Source organism: Schistocerca nitens, chromosome 4 (genome assembly GCF_023898315.1).
Source record: "Schistocerca nitens isolate TAMUIC-IGC-003100 chromosome 4, iqSchNite1.1, whole genome shotgun sequence".
Classification (NCBI taxonomy): Eukaryota; Metazoa; Arthropoda; class Insecta; order Orthoptera; family Acrididae; genus Schistocerca; species Schistocerca nitens.
In genome coordinates this window covers 946,205,822-946,221,787 of record NC_064617.1, presented here as the reverse complement: position 1 = coordinate 946,221,787, position 15,966 = coordinate 946,205,822, and positions in this window count along the sequence as shown.

The window sequence follows — 15,966 nt, the reverse complement described above, 5'->3', positions numbered from 1 at the left end:
CCATACAAGTCAAACATCACTACAATTATAAAAGTTACTGCTGTTAACAGTCATGCTGAAGATTTGTTGTCAGGTGTTGACACATTTAGTAATACCATTTTTGCTAATCATGGGCAATGCAACACAGAACATGGAAAATCTCACCAGTCTACATGCTGATGTGATAGACAATCATCTTTAGTATGAGTATTATATTATCGCTGTACAACCTTAGGAATGCTAATCTATGCTTCACTCTATTGGCGTTAGGCTGCCTTACAGTGTCCAATGTTCTAACACTGGAACCCGGAATACTCTTGTATTAAAAAAGTGTTGAGACTTCTGTGGGCACTTATTAATATTGCCTGTTGGCTTTCGTCTCGGTATCTTCTTCCGTTTTTTGTTTAATGGTTTTTCTGACTTTTCCAAAGCACGAGTGGCTGACATCTACAAAGATTTACTCTCCATTTTCAAATTTATGCAATATCAAATATCAAGTAGTTATTACAAGATGTAAAAATTGAAGAGTTTCGTTAACATCGTTACACTTCGAAAATTACAGCTACCGTTATTTTACTTACAGTTGCGTCGGTGCAATATGTAACTGTAAGAAAGTAAGTGGCATTGTTAATCTAAAAAGAGTAACTACGTAAAAAAAGTTTTATCTTATCATCCTGTATTATCTCATTGATATTTGATACTGCAGGAATTGGAGACAGCCACATGCCAAAACTAACCAGTTATGAACTACATGATGTAATTTTTTTTCTGATTTCATTTTGTTCGTTATTGTCCATTTGTTCGTGGTGGACGTGCCATTACACCTGTTAAAGGTCAATGTTGATCCGTTCACTCTGTTTTTTTATTATAGAGGGCAGCTAACCCTCTGACCGAACACGCTGAGCTACCTTGCCGGTAGAGGCCATCTAGGACACAGAGGATAGTGCGACTGCGACTGCGACTGTAACCAAAAACTGAGTGAATGGATCAACAGTGAAAATGAATATGTATCATGGGACGTCCACCCCGAGTAAATTGAACGAACAATAAAGAACAAAATGAGATTCAAACAAAAAGCAGAGTGAAATTACAATGAAATCCAGACTTTGGTAGCTGCTTACAGGTGTTGATACATGTCAACAGGGACAATTGACAATGTGTGTCCTGACTGGGGCTCGAACCAGGGATCTTCTGCTTACATGGCAGACGTTCTATGCGACTGAGCCATCGAGGACACTGCCCTCTGTGTCCGCGATAGCTCAGTCGGATAGAGCGTCTGCAATGTAAGCAGAAGATCCCGGGCTCATGTCCCAATCGGTGCACACATTTTCAACTGGTATTTATCAACGCCTGTAAGTAGTTACAAAGGTCCGGATTTGACTGTAATTTTATATTTAAAATGGTTTCAGTATTGAGAAATAAATTATTAAATTCTGTTGAGGTGCCATTTCCAGGACGCACTACGATGATACACAATTGGCAAATCGCAGATAAAACTCAAACAGAAGTAGCCGTTTTTGTGACCAGTAGAAGCAATAAGTGTCGTGACAAGTTCGGCGCTTAGGTCCTGAAAAGGATGATGAAGGGAGACGGCACATTTCGATCAATGACATTTACTCGAAATAATGGGACTGCGATCCTATTTTAATTACAGTTCACTTTTGTTGCAGACACCAACTGAGAGATGTCATCAGTTAGCTTCTCCACAAGGCTGTATGAATCTGGTAGCGACGTGCGAAGTCTGTAACGCTCGTCCCTCTGTGACGATGAAGTTTTTGAAATTAATACACCAACGTGTATACTTCAGTACAGATATGGAGAATCTTTACCTGCATAATTGGGATCCGGATTAGCTTCAGAATGTCATGAGGATTATTTTTACTTGCAACTGGTAAACGAGATTATTCAGCAAGCATTATGGCGTTGTAGCAGTTTAGCAGTGTTTATTGTGTGATATATTATGAAGTTGCCTTGTCTTTCCACAAGAGGCTGTGACAGCTCGTCGTATGTGCAAAGATGATGTTCTTGCCATTTGAATAGGTGATGCTTTCATTGCACCGGATAACAAGAATGTAGAACAGTTTTAGAATGATTTTGGCCGACTTGTTACTCTTGTGAGCCCTCCTTAAAATGGAGAATGACATTCATTTCCAGTGCAGCACGTTGACATTATAATTAACAGTATCAGCCTGTCTTCTTCCTATGTAACTTGCCTATAGAAAATTTAATTGGCGTCTGATGCTCTTGGGCAATCGTAAGTAGGCCTGCATTAATAAATATGAAGTAAGCAATTATAAACAACAAGTTAATAAACATGTCGAAGTTTTCTAACCACTCAGTTCCTTTAGGGGTAGTTCTTCCAAGCATCCGGTGACAGTATGCGAGGGGCTGTCCTGAAATGCAAGTGGCACCACCTGCTCCGCCTCAGTGACTGCAGTCACAGCTTGGAGAGTCTCGGCACCCACAGCTCCTGAGAGCCGCAACTGTTCTCTCTCTCTGCCCGCATCTCGTGGTCGTGCGGTAGCGTTCTCGCTTCCCACGCCACGGGTTCCCGGGTTCGATTCCCGGCGGGGTCAGGGATTTTCTCTGCCTCGTGATGGCTGGGTGTTGTGTGCTGTCCTTAGGTTAGTTAGGTTTAAGTAGTTCTAAGTTCTAGGGGACTGATGACCATAGATGTTAAGTCCCATAGTGCTCAGAGCCATTTTTTGTTCTCTCTCTCCCACATCTGATGCGATTCAGACTGCGGCATGTGACACGAGAAAGACTCAAGCCCATGCGTATGACAGGTGGCCTTTGAAGTAGGAAAGTCTTGCTGGAGGTGAAGACGACCGATCTGATTTTCAGGCATCCAGAGGATTGACTCCGCGGAGATGAGGCCCATGTTGGTTCTTCAGGCTGATTAACGAAGTTTCAGTTAGATGGTAGAACCTCGCTGAATCATTTCGTGTATGAGAAGAGACTGATTCTTCAGCATTTTGGCCAATAGCCGAGGCAGAGCTTGCTTTGCCCGTGTGAGTCGGAGTGATGTTTAACGCTGTGTGCAACTGAAAAGGGCTGTGTACAAGTGTAGCAGACACAACGTACCAGACACAGTGCACATGTACTTCCCAAGTTGGCTATCCAATAGACGAAAGTGAGAACTGTCGTGTCATACAATTGGAAAACGCTCAGTTGACAGACTGATGTCAACCCAGTCATTCTCAAAGTGTTCGCGTCCGTCCTCCAAGAAGTTCCAATTAGCTTTGGCAATGAGTAATTGTAGCTTTTCACTATTTCAGCTACTGAAAGGTATGTGCTGAGTTTCGCTCAGGATAGAGGCAGTGAAAAATGTCGATAGTTCCCAACTGCAAGGTTGGACGAGTAGTACATCTTCGAGTAGTAAGATCTTTGACAGCTAAGAGAGTAGGTGCACGCGATAGAAGTTTGAGTAGTGGTGAGGAGATGCGCAGAGACAGCAGACGTGTTTCGAGTCGGAGCTAGATGCCTGCAGGAGGCAGCCGGGTCGTGGCAGCATCAAAGTAAGAATTGGCGCTACGCACATAATAAGCTATATATTGAGCGAAACTCGGCACATACCTGGGGAAACTAGAAAGAATAATTAATAAAATAGGTTTTCTTTGGTTAAATAATGTCTAAAAGCTAGATAGAAATCCCATTGTTGATGCAATAAGCTTTTTGTGAAACTTTCTCGTAAATCCATGCTATAGAAGTTTTTTTTAGTTTTTCACATGTGCCTCAAAAGTTTGAACAATAAATATTTTTTAGATAAAATTAGAGTTTCATCTCACACCTTATGTCGTTCTCCGCATCCTGTGCTTGCATTGAACCAAGAGATACATTAAAGTAAAGATCCCATGAGTAAAGCTAATAATTTCATTTATCAGAGTAAAATAATCTATATGCCATTGCACAGTTGGCAAATTATTCAGATCAGGACAGAATTTTTATTAAGTAACAAACATGGCCAAAATGAGTAAAGTTATCTAGAATGACAATTTTATGCCATTGCACTACGGCTGACTTGAATATATGTTTTATTATCGGCTAAACGGGAAGGAGTGCAAGAGCTAAGTTCACAGACGCAGTCTGATGCAGGTTGGTGACTTTCATTTATTTTTACCACTAAACTTTCACGCAGTCAGATGGGTATTTTGAGTATTAATTTTCCAACAATATTTTCATGCAGTCAGATGAAGTTCAGTTCAGTTAAATACGCAGTCAGATGCAAGTTTTATTTAAGACTAAAGTAGTCATATGCAGTTCAGTGTAGTTTAAAGAGAGAATTTTTATTAACAACACTTTCACTACTTTCAGCAGTTAATATTCAGAGACCATGCGTTGTGCGGAACAGATACAGACATTTTCACATATGTTATAATTTGACCTAGAGCTTATCTCTTGTCATCCACTGAATTAGCATAATATAACTCGAATTTTCTCATTATAACTTAACAGAGACCGAGGAATGTGGCCGGCGGTGCCTGGCAGACGCTGTCTCGCCCTCTACACAGATCCGCTGAGCTCAGTTGATGCCGGCCGCGGTGGCAGAGAGGTTCTAAGTGCTTCACTCCGGATCTGCGCGACTACTACGGTCGCAGGTTCGAATCCTGCCTCGGACATGGATGTGTGTGTTGTCCTTAGGTTAGTTAGGTTTAAGTAGTTCTAAGTTCTAGGGGACTGCTGACCTCAGAAGTTAAGTCCCATAGTGCTCAGAGCCATTTGAACCATTTTTTTTAGCTCAGTTGTCGAACTCGTCAGTACCCTGCAAGTCACAAAAACCTGCGTATTTGTATCACTCTCAGTCCTAGCTGTTTTGCTGTCTGGTGGTGATGGCACACACAACTGACTGCCGAGCACAGCTGATTGAGGCGGCACTTAGCGCAGGAGTCTGGCTACAGGTTGACGTAATGCGTTGGGCGGTAAGCAGGTCGGGTATGTCGTCATCCACTTGCGACAGTAAGCGGATCATCATATCCCTGAATTCGTCCGTGTCGCGGCATTCCGTCTGCACCGAAACAGTACCTTTTCATTTCTGATTTCCAGAAGTAATAGGAGCTTCGAGATGAAATAACTGTCTAACATTAATAACATGACAAAAAATTGCTCCAATAACGGTATTATCATATTATATTCAACTAAGAACTTTCATTTGAACAATTATCATTTTAAGAATCATTATTGGAGCAATAGGGGGTTTAAATCAAATATCTCTACGTCAACTTCTAGCATATTCTTCAATTAGACATTTAGGGTGAATAATTAGATCCCTAACAGTCAGAGAAAACATCTGAGAACTATATTTTATTATTTACTCACTACTAAGATTAATTATGGTTTTATTATTTAAGCAAATAAATCTATTTTTTATAAACTAAATTTATTCAGTCAGAAATATAAAAACTGAAATTAAATTCATAATATTCTTATCTCTCCTATCTCTAGGTGGTTTAAATCAAACATCTCTACGTCAACTTCTAGCATATTCTTCAATTAGACATTTAGGGTGAATAATTAGATCCCTAACAGTCAGAGAAAACATCTGAGAACTATATTTTATTATTTACTCACTACTAAGATTAATTATGGTTTTATTATTTAAGCAAATAAATCTATTTTTCATAAACCAAATTTATTCAGCCAGAAATATAAAAACTGAAATTAAATTCATAATATTCTTATCTCTCCTATCTCTAGGTGGTTTACCACCATTTCTTGGGTTCCTACCAAAATGAATTGTTATACAATCATTAATAGAAAACAACATAACAACTATTATAACTATAATGGTCGTATTAACTACAATTACACTTTATTATTACATACGTATTAGATTCTCAGCCTTATGCACACAAATCTGAAATTTTCACCTCTCAAACTTACGTGTGTAGGGAAGAGTTCTCGGTAACAACCGGCAAAAAAAAAAAAAAAAAAAAAGGGAAGAGAGCCAACAGCAGAGATACTTCCATGAGGCGAAGGCCGCACGTCAGCTGCGACAGGTCCGGTCAGAAGCGGTCTTCTTGACAGCAGGTCACGACGTCGCCTCCCCTCTTAGCGGCGAACCATCCCGGCGTGGCTGGTCGCCCCGCCCACCGCTCGCTGCGGCCCTGGGATGCGTGCCAGTGCCTACGGCCTTACCGCAAATAATTTACGCTGCCGCCGCCGCTGCCGGTGCACTGCCCATAATTGTGATTTGGCCGCCGAGAGCAAACAGGCCGGCGCGGCGCGGCGTCTAGGTCAGCGGGGTGGTCCGGAACAAAGGCCAGCGCTTGCCAGGACTACTTTCACTCACCAAGAGGCGGAGACGCGGCTCGGAGCGTCTCGCACTGCTAATTGAGCCGCTTCTCGTCATAAGTCGCTCAAGGGCACCGCGACGTCAGCAAAGCCGGAAGAACCGAGCACATTAAAGCACTGCTTTGGTCGTCACATAAAAACACAACGTCCGCATTGCGAAGTTCCGAGAAGACTTTATGGTCCTCTGTTTGATCTGGCGGATATGCAGGGAGTGGTGGGGGCAAAATACTCCGTCGGAAAAAGTGGTTCTCGTTCCACCGGTGTGTGTCAACGAGAGGAATGCGTGCGAGAAGCGTTCAACGAATTTGCCACGTGATCTGATTAAAAATCTTGAGAAGCATTGCAATTGTTTGATACACTACTAGCCATTAAAACTGCTACACCACGAAGATGAGGTGCTACAGACTCTAAATTTAACCGACAGGAAGAAGATGCTGTGATATGCAAATGATTAGCTTTTCAGAGCATTCACACAAGGTTGGCCCCGGTGGCGACACCTACAACGTGCTGACATGAGGAACTATTCCAACCGATTTCTCGTACACAAACAGCAGTTGACCGGCGTTGCCTGGTGAAACGTTGTTGTGATGCCTCGTGTAAGGAGGAGAAATGCGTACCATCACGTTTGCGACGTTGATAAAGGTCGGATTGTAGCCTAACGCGATTGCGGTTTATCGTATCGCGAAATTGCTGCTCGCGTTGGTCGAGATCCAGTCGCTGGGTTCAGGAGGGTAATACGGAACGCCGTGCCGGATCCCAACGGCCTCGTATTACTAGCAGTCGAATGGCTCTGAGCACTATGGGACTCAACTGCTGAGGTCATTAGTCCCCTAGAACTTAGGACTAGTTAAACCTAACTAACCTAAGGACATCACAAACATCCATGCCCGATGCAGGATTCGAACCTGCAACCGTAGCGGTCTTGCGGTTCCAGACTGCAGCGCCTATAACCGCACGGCCACTTCGGCCGGCTACTAGCAGTCGAGATGACAGCCATCTTATTCGCATGGCTGTAACGGATCGTGCAGGCACGTGTCGATCCTTGTCAACAGATGGGGACGTTTGCAAGACAACAACCATCAGCATGAACAGTTCGAGGACGTTAGCAGCAGCATGGACTATCAGCTCGGAGACTATGGGTGCGGTTACCCTTGACGCTGCTTCACAGACAGGAGCGCCGGCGATGGTGTACTCAACGACGAACCTGGGTGCACGAATGGCAAAACGTAATTTTTTCGGATGAATCCACGTTCTGTTTACAGCATAATTATGGCCGCATCCGTGTTTGGCGACATCGCGCTGAACGCATATTGGAAATGTGTATTCGTCACCGCCATACTGGCGTATCACCCGGCGTGATGGTACGGGGTGCCATTGGTTGCACGTCTCGGTCACCTCTTGTTCGCATTGATGGCACTTTGAACAGTGGACGTTACATTTCGGATGTGTTACGACCCGTAGCTCTACCCTTCTTTCGATTCCTGCGAAACCCTACATTTCAGCAGGATAATGCACGACCACATGTTGCAGGTCCTGTACGGGCTTTTCTGGATACAGAAAATGTTCGACTGCTGCCCTGGGCAGCACATTCTCCAGATCTCTCACCAATTGAAAACGTCTGCTCAATGGTGGCCGAGCAACTGGCTCGTCACAATACGTCAGTCACTACTCTTGATGAACTGTTGTATCGTGTTGAAGCTGCGTGGGCAGCTGTACCTGTACACGCCATCCAAGCTCTCTTTGACTCAATGCCCAGGCGTATGAAGGCCGTTATTACGGCCAGAGGTGGTTGTTCTGGATACTGATTTCTCAGGATTTATGGACCCAAATTGAAAATGTGATCACACGTCAGTTCTCATTTAATATATTTGTCCAATGAATACCAGTTTATCATCTGCATTTCTTCTTGGTGTAGCAATTTTAATGGCCAGTAGTGTATTATTAAGCGTAAAACCTTCCATCTGTTTCCATATTCTGCAACTGTTCTACAAGCTGTGTCAAAGGCACAAATACAGCGACTGTGTTTGAATAAGCTGCCTACTGTGATGGCTAGCAAGGATACAAACATGGACATGAACACCATCAATCGCACCTATGGTGTATGCCGATGGCGCAGTAAAAATACCAGCCACGAAATATATATGAAGTTTTTCTTAACACGCCTAAGCTGTCTTCTCCGAAGGGACATCTGAAGGCCTGAAAATGGTACAGTAAACTGAAAGTTCCCTAACCCAATGTCCGTACACTAATCGTGCCACAATCAGTGTCCGGAAGTTAAAGTCCCTAGAGGACGAGCGAAAGTTATAGTCTCAAGGGACGCAGAAAAATTTAACTCCGGTACACTGCTGATCAAAAACAAATATTTCAAAGTCGAACTGCTGGTCACCGCATCAGAGGTCACATCTACTCGATGCAGAGGTCACGTATGGTGTACATTCATAGCTGACACCAACAGAAAGCGAAGATCGACGTGGACGGCGGTGTCGTCGTAGCAGCAGCACCAGAGTGACGTCCTGACTGTGGGAAAGCTTCCGGAATCGTCGTAACTCACTTAGAGCGAACTGGTCGAGAGTAGCCCTGATGGCAGCCTAAATACTTCTCAGACGCCAGGATTCTGCAGGTACTACCTTCGACCATGTGGCCTGTGGAGGAGAGATGGTCTACATGACCATTGACGTGTGGCGGCGTTTGGGTTTCCACACGATAACGAGGCGGAGAGTAGCCATCGCTTGTTAGTTGTCCGAAGAGCTGCCCCTGTCAGATTCATGCCTGCATACTCGTCTGTCTTGTTTGTTGACAGCTGAGTCGGCGCAAGACCTCACCACACGAGCACCCATCTGTTTTGATGGCGAGTCTCTGAGTTGAGCAACACTGTAAACAATAAGCCGCATCTGATATGACTTTTAGTGCGCGGGCTCTTCTGACTTTGCGTTCCTTCTGCTGAAAAATATGTATACTTTGAATTAAATAAGAATCCACAGTTATCAGTTAAATAAGCACCAAACACGTCCTGTAAAAACATATTACTGAGGCCCTGTGTCCTCCCGTTTGATTCGCTCACGTAATTACTATATTTCCTTAAATCATTGTGGAGTTGCTAGTCTCCCGTTGCGTGCCTCCCCAGGTAGAGCACAGGTGAACATTCACCAGGGAAGTAAAATCAAGGGTAGTAACGTTAAGAGTCCAACCGGAATTCCACTGTTAAATGCAGAGGAGAGAAAGGATAGATGGAAAAGTTATACTGAAGACGTCTATGAGGGAAAAGATTTGTTTGGTGTGATAGAAGAAGAAACAGGACTCGATTTAGAAGAGACAGGGGATCCAGTATTAGAATCGGAATTTAAGAGTGCTTTGGAGAACTTAAGATCAAATTAGGCAGAAGGAATATATAACACCCATCAGAATTTCTAAAATGATTGGGGGGAGAGGCAACAATACGGCTATTCACGTTGGTGTGTAGAATGTACGAGTATGAGTGTGGCGACTTACTATCTGACTTTTGGAAAAATATCATCCACACAATTCCGAAGACGGCAAGGCCTGACAAGTGAGAGAATTATCGTACAGTCAGCTTAACTCCTCATGTATCTAAGTTGCTCACAAGAATAATACAAAGAAGAATGGGAAAGAAAATTAAGGATGTGTTAAGTGACGATCAGATTTGCTTTAGGAAAGGTAAAGGCACAAGAGATGTAATTCAGAAGTTGCGGTTGATAATGGAATCAAGGCTAAAGACGAATCAAGATACGTTTATAGGATTTCTCGACCTGGAAAACGCTTTCGACAATGTAAAATCGTGCTAGATTTTTGAAATTCTGAGAAAAATAGGGGTAAGTTGTAGGGAGGAATGGGTCATATACTAGTACAATATGTACAAGAGCCAAGAGGGAATAATAAAAATGGATGACCAAGAACAAAGTGGTTGGATGAAAAAGAGTGTAAGACACGGATGTAGTTTTTTGCCCCTACTGTTCGATCTGTGCATCGAAGAAGTAATGATGGAAATAAAAACAAAGGTTTTTGAGTGGAATTAAAATTCAAGGGGTGAAAGGGTATCAGTGATAGATTCGCTTATGACATTGCTATCCTAAGTGAAAGTGAAGAATAAAATCATAATCTGCTAAATGGAATGAACAGTCTGTTGTGTACTCAACATGGATTAACAGTAAATCGAAGAAAGACGGAAGTAATGAGAAGTAGCAGAAACGAAATCAGAGAGAGATTCAACATAAGGACTGATGGTCACGAAGTAGGTGAAGTTATGGAATTCTGCTTCTGTTACCTAGGCACAAAAGAACCAATGACGGAGGGAACAAGGAGGATATAAAGCGGGCTAGCACTAGCAAAAAAAGCATTCCTATACAAGAGAAGTCTACTAGTATCAAACATAGGCCTTAATTTGAGGAAGAAATTTCTGAGAATATACGTTTGGAGCACGCATTGTATGGTAGTGAAACATGGACTGTGGGAAAACCTCCGCATAGAAGAGAATCGAAGCATTTGAGATGTGGTATTACAGATGAATGTTGAAAGTTAGGTGCACTAATAAGGTAAGGAATGAGGAGGTTCGGCGCAGAATCGGAGAGGAAAGGAGTGTGTAGGAAACACTGACAAGGAGAAGGAAATGGATGACAGGCCATCTGTTAAGACATCGGGGAATGACTTCCACGGTACTAGAGGGAGCTTTAGAGGGAAAAAAAAACTGTAGAGGAAAGCAGAGATTGGATTACTCTCAGCTAATAATGGAGGACGTAGGTTGTAAAGATGATGATGATGATTATTAGTGTTTTAGGGCGCACAACAGCGAGGTTATCAGCGCCCGTTCCCAAAAGTTCAATTCAGAGCCGAATTGTGAGAGAATTGGTATTGTTCAAATTGCAAGATGGGACACAGCACATCAAAACAGGGAGATAAAACTAAAAATAAAATAGCAGTACAAACAGGGAAAAATAATTAACGGTGGCTGAGTGACCACTTACAAATAATGGGTGACCAAACCACTGGACAGCACATTAAGACTTCAATCCCAATATTTTGGGAAGAAGGCCAGACATCACACAAAAACGTAAAACTCTAGCAACACTCGCCTCATTATTAGTTAAAAGAGATGGTAGGTCTAGTGGGAAACTGAAATCGTCCCTCAAACCCGCATATAAAACACACTCAGTTAAAATATGTCGTATCGACAGCTGTGTCCCACATGTCTGACACGTTGGTGGCTCCTCACGTTCGTAACAGAAAACCATGCGTCAAAGGACAATGTCCTATTCGAAGCCGTGTAAGGGCTACTTCCTCAGCGCGTCGGTGGCGGAAGGAGGTGAGCCACGGTCGGACAGAATCCTTCACCGCTCGCAACTTATTATCCCTCACGTCCAGCCACTGAGCCTCCCACCAACGCATGACCTTCCGAGTCACGAAAGACGTAATGGCCTGCAGGGGGACGGAACAGCGAGCAGGAGGTGGGATGGAGCAAGCCTCCTTGGCAGCCGCATCTGCAAGTTCATTGCCAGGAATCCCTATGTGCCCTGGAACCCAGCAGAAAATTACATCCTTACCCTGCTGTTGCAAGAGCAGGAGTGCGTCCTGCACCTCTTGCACCATCCAATCTGCTGGGTACATCTGTTCAAGAGCGTGTAGAGCACTTTGGGAATCGGAGCAGATGATGAATTTCGTGCCACGATGTCGGCGCATATGCTCTAATGCTTGCAGAATGGCAAACAGTTCTGCATAGTAAACTGAGAACTGCTCTGGGAGCCCTATCCGATGGACAGTATCGGGAAACACAGCAGAGCAGCCCATAAAATCCCCCCTGTTTAGACCCATCCGTGTAAACAGTAATAAAATCGGAATGGCGTTCTAAAATCTCAGTAAGTTTAATTTTAAAAAGGTGGTCCGGGGTACAATACTTCCTGTAAGCAGCAGAGCAAGAAGTAATCTTGGCCTTTGTAGTCCCCTACTCCATCCCTGGTGGAGTACCTTAGTGCCCTCCAGGTGTACTGACTCGAGACTCTCCTTCGCACGGATGCCAAACGGCTTTGTTGCCTTCGGACGGTGGCGGAAGAGACGTTCCAGTGCCGGCTGGGAAAAAGTGTTGGACGCCAATGAAAGAGGAGTGGACTTGGCCCTGTACGCGTGCCGTACCACGAGGAGAAGACGCCGAATGGACAGCGGAGGCTCTCCCGCCTCGACACACAGACTAGCAACCGGACTCGTGCGATAAGCCCCCGTTGAAAAATACCCTCATGGTGAATCACGTCCAACATTTTGAGGTAGGAAGGTCTGGCAGAGCCATAAGCTTGACATCCGTATTCCAGTCGAGGTCGCACAAAGGCCTTATAAAGTTGGAGCAGACGTGCCCTGTCAGCGCCCCAGGATCTATGACTGACGCATTTAAGGACGTTTAAAGCCTTGAAACAGCGGACCTTTAGATCCTTTAAGTGTGGCAACCATGTGAGCTTCTCATCAAAAATAAGCCCGAGATATTTCACTTTTCCCATAAAGGGGAGAACAGTGTCTCCTAGTTTTAAAACAGGGAGATTAAAAAGAGAACGGGAACGGTTAAAATCTACACAAACGGTCTTCTCCAAAGAGAATTTAAAGCCCGTGGTCTTAGACCATTCCTCAAATCGCACGAGTGTCAGCTGTAATTGGCGTGTAGCAGCTGTGAGGGAGGAAGACGCACAGAAAATGGAGAAATCGTCCACAAAGAAGGAGCACTGCACGGGCCGTCGTACTGTGGACGCAATACCATTGATGGCAATTGCGAAAGCTGTCACACTGAGGACACTTCCTTGAGGGACACCGTTCTCCTGCTTAAAACGGTCAGACAGGACATTCCCAACCTTATACTTAAAATATCTGTCCGACAGAAAGGATCGGATGAGTGTGGGTAAACGCCCACGGAAACCCCACTCATAAAGCTGCCGCAAAATGGTATGCCTCCAGGTAGTATCGTACGCCTTCTCCAGGTCGAAGAAAACCCCGATAAGGTGTTGCTTACGTAGGAAAGCATCTTGTATCGCTGTTTCGAGTAGGATCAGGTTATCGAGGGTGGAATGATACCTCCTGAACCCACACTGGCAGCGGGTAAGTAAGGATCTGGATTCGAGAACCCACACCAGGCGCCGATTGACCATACGCTCAAATGTCTTTCCGACGCAGCTCGTGAGACTAATGCTACGGTAGCTACTGGGTTCGGTCCGATCCTTCCCTGGTTTTAAAAGGGGAATTAAAATCGATTCTTTCCACGAACTAGGAAAGTTGCCTGTCTTCCAAATTTCATTAAAAAGTTGAAGGAGGACTTCCTTCGACCGCAGATCCAACTGCTGCAGCATGCTATACGATATCAGGTCTGGACCAGGTGCGGTATCCCGAGATACGGACAGAGCAGAGTCCAACTCCCACAAAAAGAGAGGCTGGTTGTATTCCTCAGCGTTCTTTGAACGGAAATCAAAACCAGCCCTCTCCTGTGTACCCCGATAGCGCAGAAATTCTGGGTCCTGGCTAGAATCGGCCGTAATAGTTTGAAAAGATTCTGCCAACGCCCGGGCGATGTCTCTTGGAGATGTTAGGAGACACCCCCGCTCACGTATAGCTGCTATTGGCGGTCGAGAGTATCGCCTTGAGATCCTCCTAAGGGCTTCCCGTACTTTGCTTGAAGATGTGGACCTATTGATGGAGTTCAGGAACTCACGCCAAGACCTCCGTTTACTCTCCCTAACGATTTTCCTCGCCCGCGCCCGTGCTATTCGGAAAGTTGTCAGATGCGCAGCAGTGGGGCACCGACGGAATCTTCTCAAAGCCGCCCGTCTGTCTCTGATGGCGGTACGACAGTCGTCATTCCACCAAGGGACAGGCTGCCTCACAGGTGTTCCCTTTGACTTTGGTATGGATACATCAGCGGCATGGTGCATCACCGCCGTAATGTGATCCACCCAATCCTGGACGCCTTCACACCGTTCAAAAACAGCCAACTGCCGGTAGAGCGTCCAGTTTCCCTTCCGGAACAACCATTTCGGCGGCTGTGCGACACGACCCATTTCAACTGGCAGATGGAGCCAGATAGAGTAATGGTCGCTGCCATGAAGGTCGTCGTCTACGACCCACTGAGCAATGTCCGCAAGCACAGGCGAACAAATAGAGAGGTCTATGGCAGAAGACGAACCTGAAGCGGTGCTAAAATGCGTGGCCTGACCTGTGTTCAGCAGTATGATGTCGGAAGTCCTGATCAACTGCTCAATCATCTGGCCCCTGGGGCAGGTTTTGTTGGAACCCCATAATGCATTATGAGCATTAAAGTCTCCTAAAATGAGAAAGGGTCGGGGTAGCTGATCAATGAGCCGTGCGAGGGCTTCACTGTCAATGTGCTCAGCGGGTGATAGATACAGGGAGCACACTGTGACATCAACCTGGGCCAGGATCCGAGCTGCAACCGCTTGTAGCGTTGTGGTTAAGGTCACAGGTGAGGAGTGAAACGTGTCCTTAATGAACACGGCCACCCCACCCTGAGCCCTATTACCAGTCAGGTCGTCTTTCCTGTACACGCGATATCCTGGAAGTACAGGCGTGTCAGTCTCTTTAAAATGTGTCTCTTGCAAAGAGATGCAAAAGGGGTTAGCCTGTACTAACAGCCGCAATTCTGCAAAGCGAGGTCTGACTCCATTCAGATTCCACTGAAGTATGGAAGCCATATCAGCGTTTCGGTTTAGATTTCCCCCTGTCTTTGCGCCGCGCTGGTGAGGCACTTGTAGAGCGAGTGGCAGCAGAGGGGCTGCCAGGTTCTGGGGAAGAGGTATCAAAATCCATGACGATTTCCTCCTCATCAGTCAGGGATGCCATGACGACATCCGATGGCGCCTTTGGCAGGTTTGACGTCAAACGCCGTGCCCCTTTCCCTGGTCCCGTTTTCTTTGTGGAAGTCGGGGATGGGGGAAGTGGAGAGGCACTCTGTTTCTGGAGGGCCTTCGAAGGCTTCACGGGAGCTTTCTCAGCAATAGCGGCTGGTGCAGGTGGAGCAGCCTGAATAGCTATATCGTTAGTGGGAGTGCTCTGGCAGGTACAAACGCAGGGACAGGTATTGGTGGAAGATACTGCGACGCTGGACATGGTCTGCGTCGAAGCGTCTACTTGCGACGCACGGTTGTGCACCAAGGAGGCATAGGATGTGGCAAAGACAGGGGGTTTTGTAGCCCTATACTCTTTTTTGGCTTCCACATAAAGTAGCCTCTTTGTCACCTTGATCTCCTGAATTTTTCGTTCTTCCGCAAAGACGGGGCAGTCCCTGCTCCAGACGGGATGGCTCCCAGAGCAGTTGATACACAGCGCTGGAGATGTGCAGTTGGTCCCAGCTTCATGGGCTGCCTTGCCACATATACCGCAGGTCGGTTCACCCCCACAACTCAATGTCGTATGGCCAAATCGCTGACATTTGAAACAGCGCATAGGGTTAGGTATATAAGGCCGAACCCTAAGTCGGAGGAAACCAGCCAGAACGTAGTCAGGTAAGACAGGCGAATTGAAAGTCACAATGAAGGTGGCAGATTTCTCAATAACTCCATTATTCCTACGTGTCCTTTGTTCCACGTCTACAATCCCCTGTGTTGCCCATTCTTGCTTCAGCTCGTCGACAGCGATATCCATTAAATAACGGCAGGTGACAACGTCTTTACTGGAGTTGAGGGAATTGTGCAACTCGAC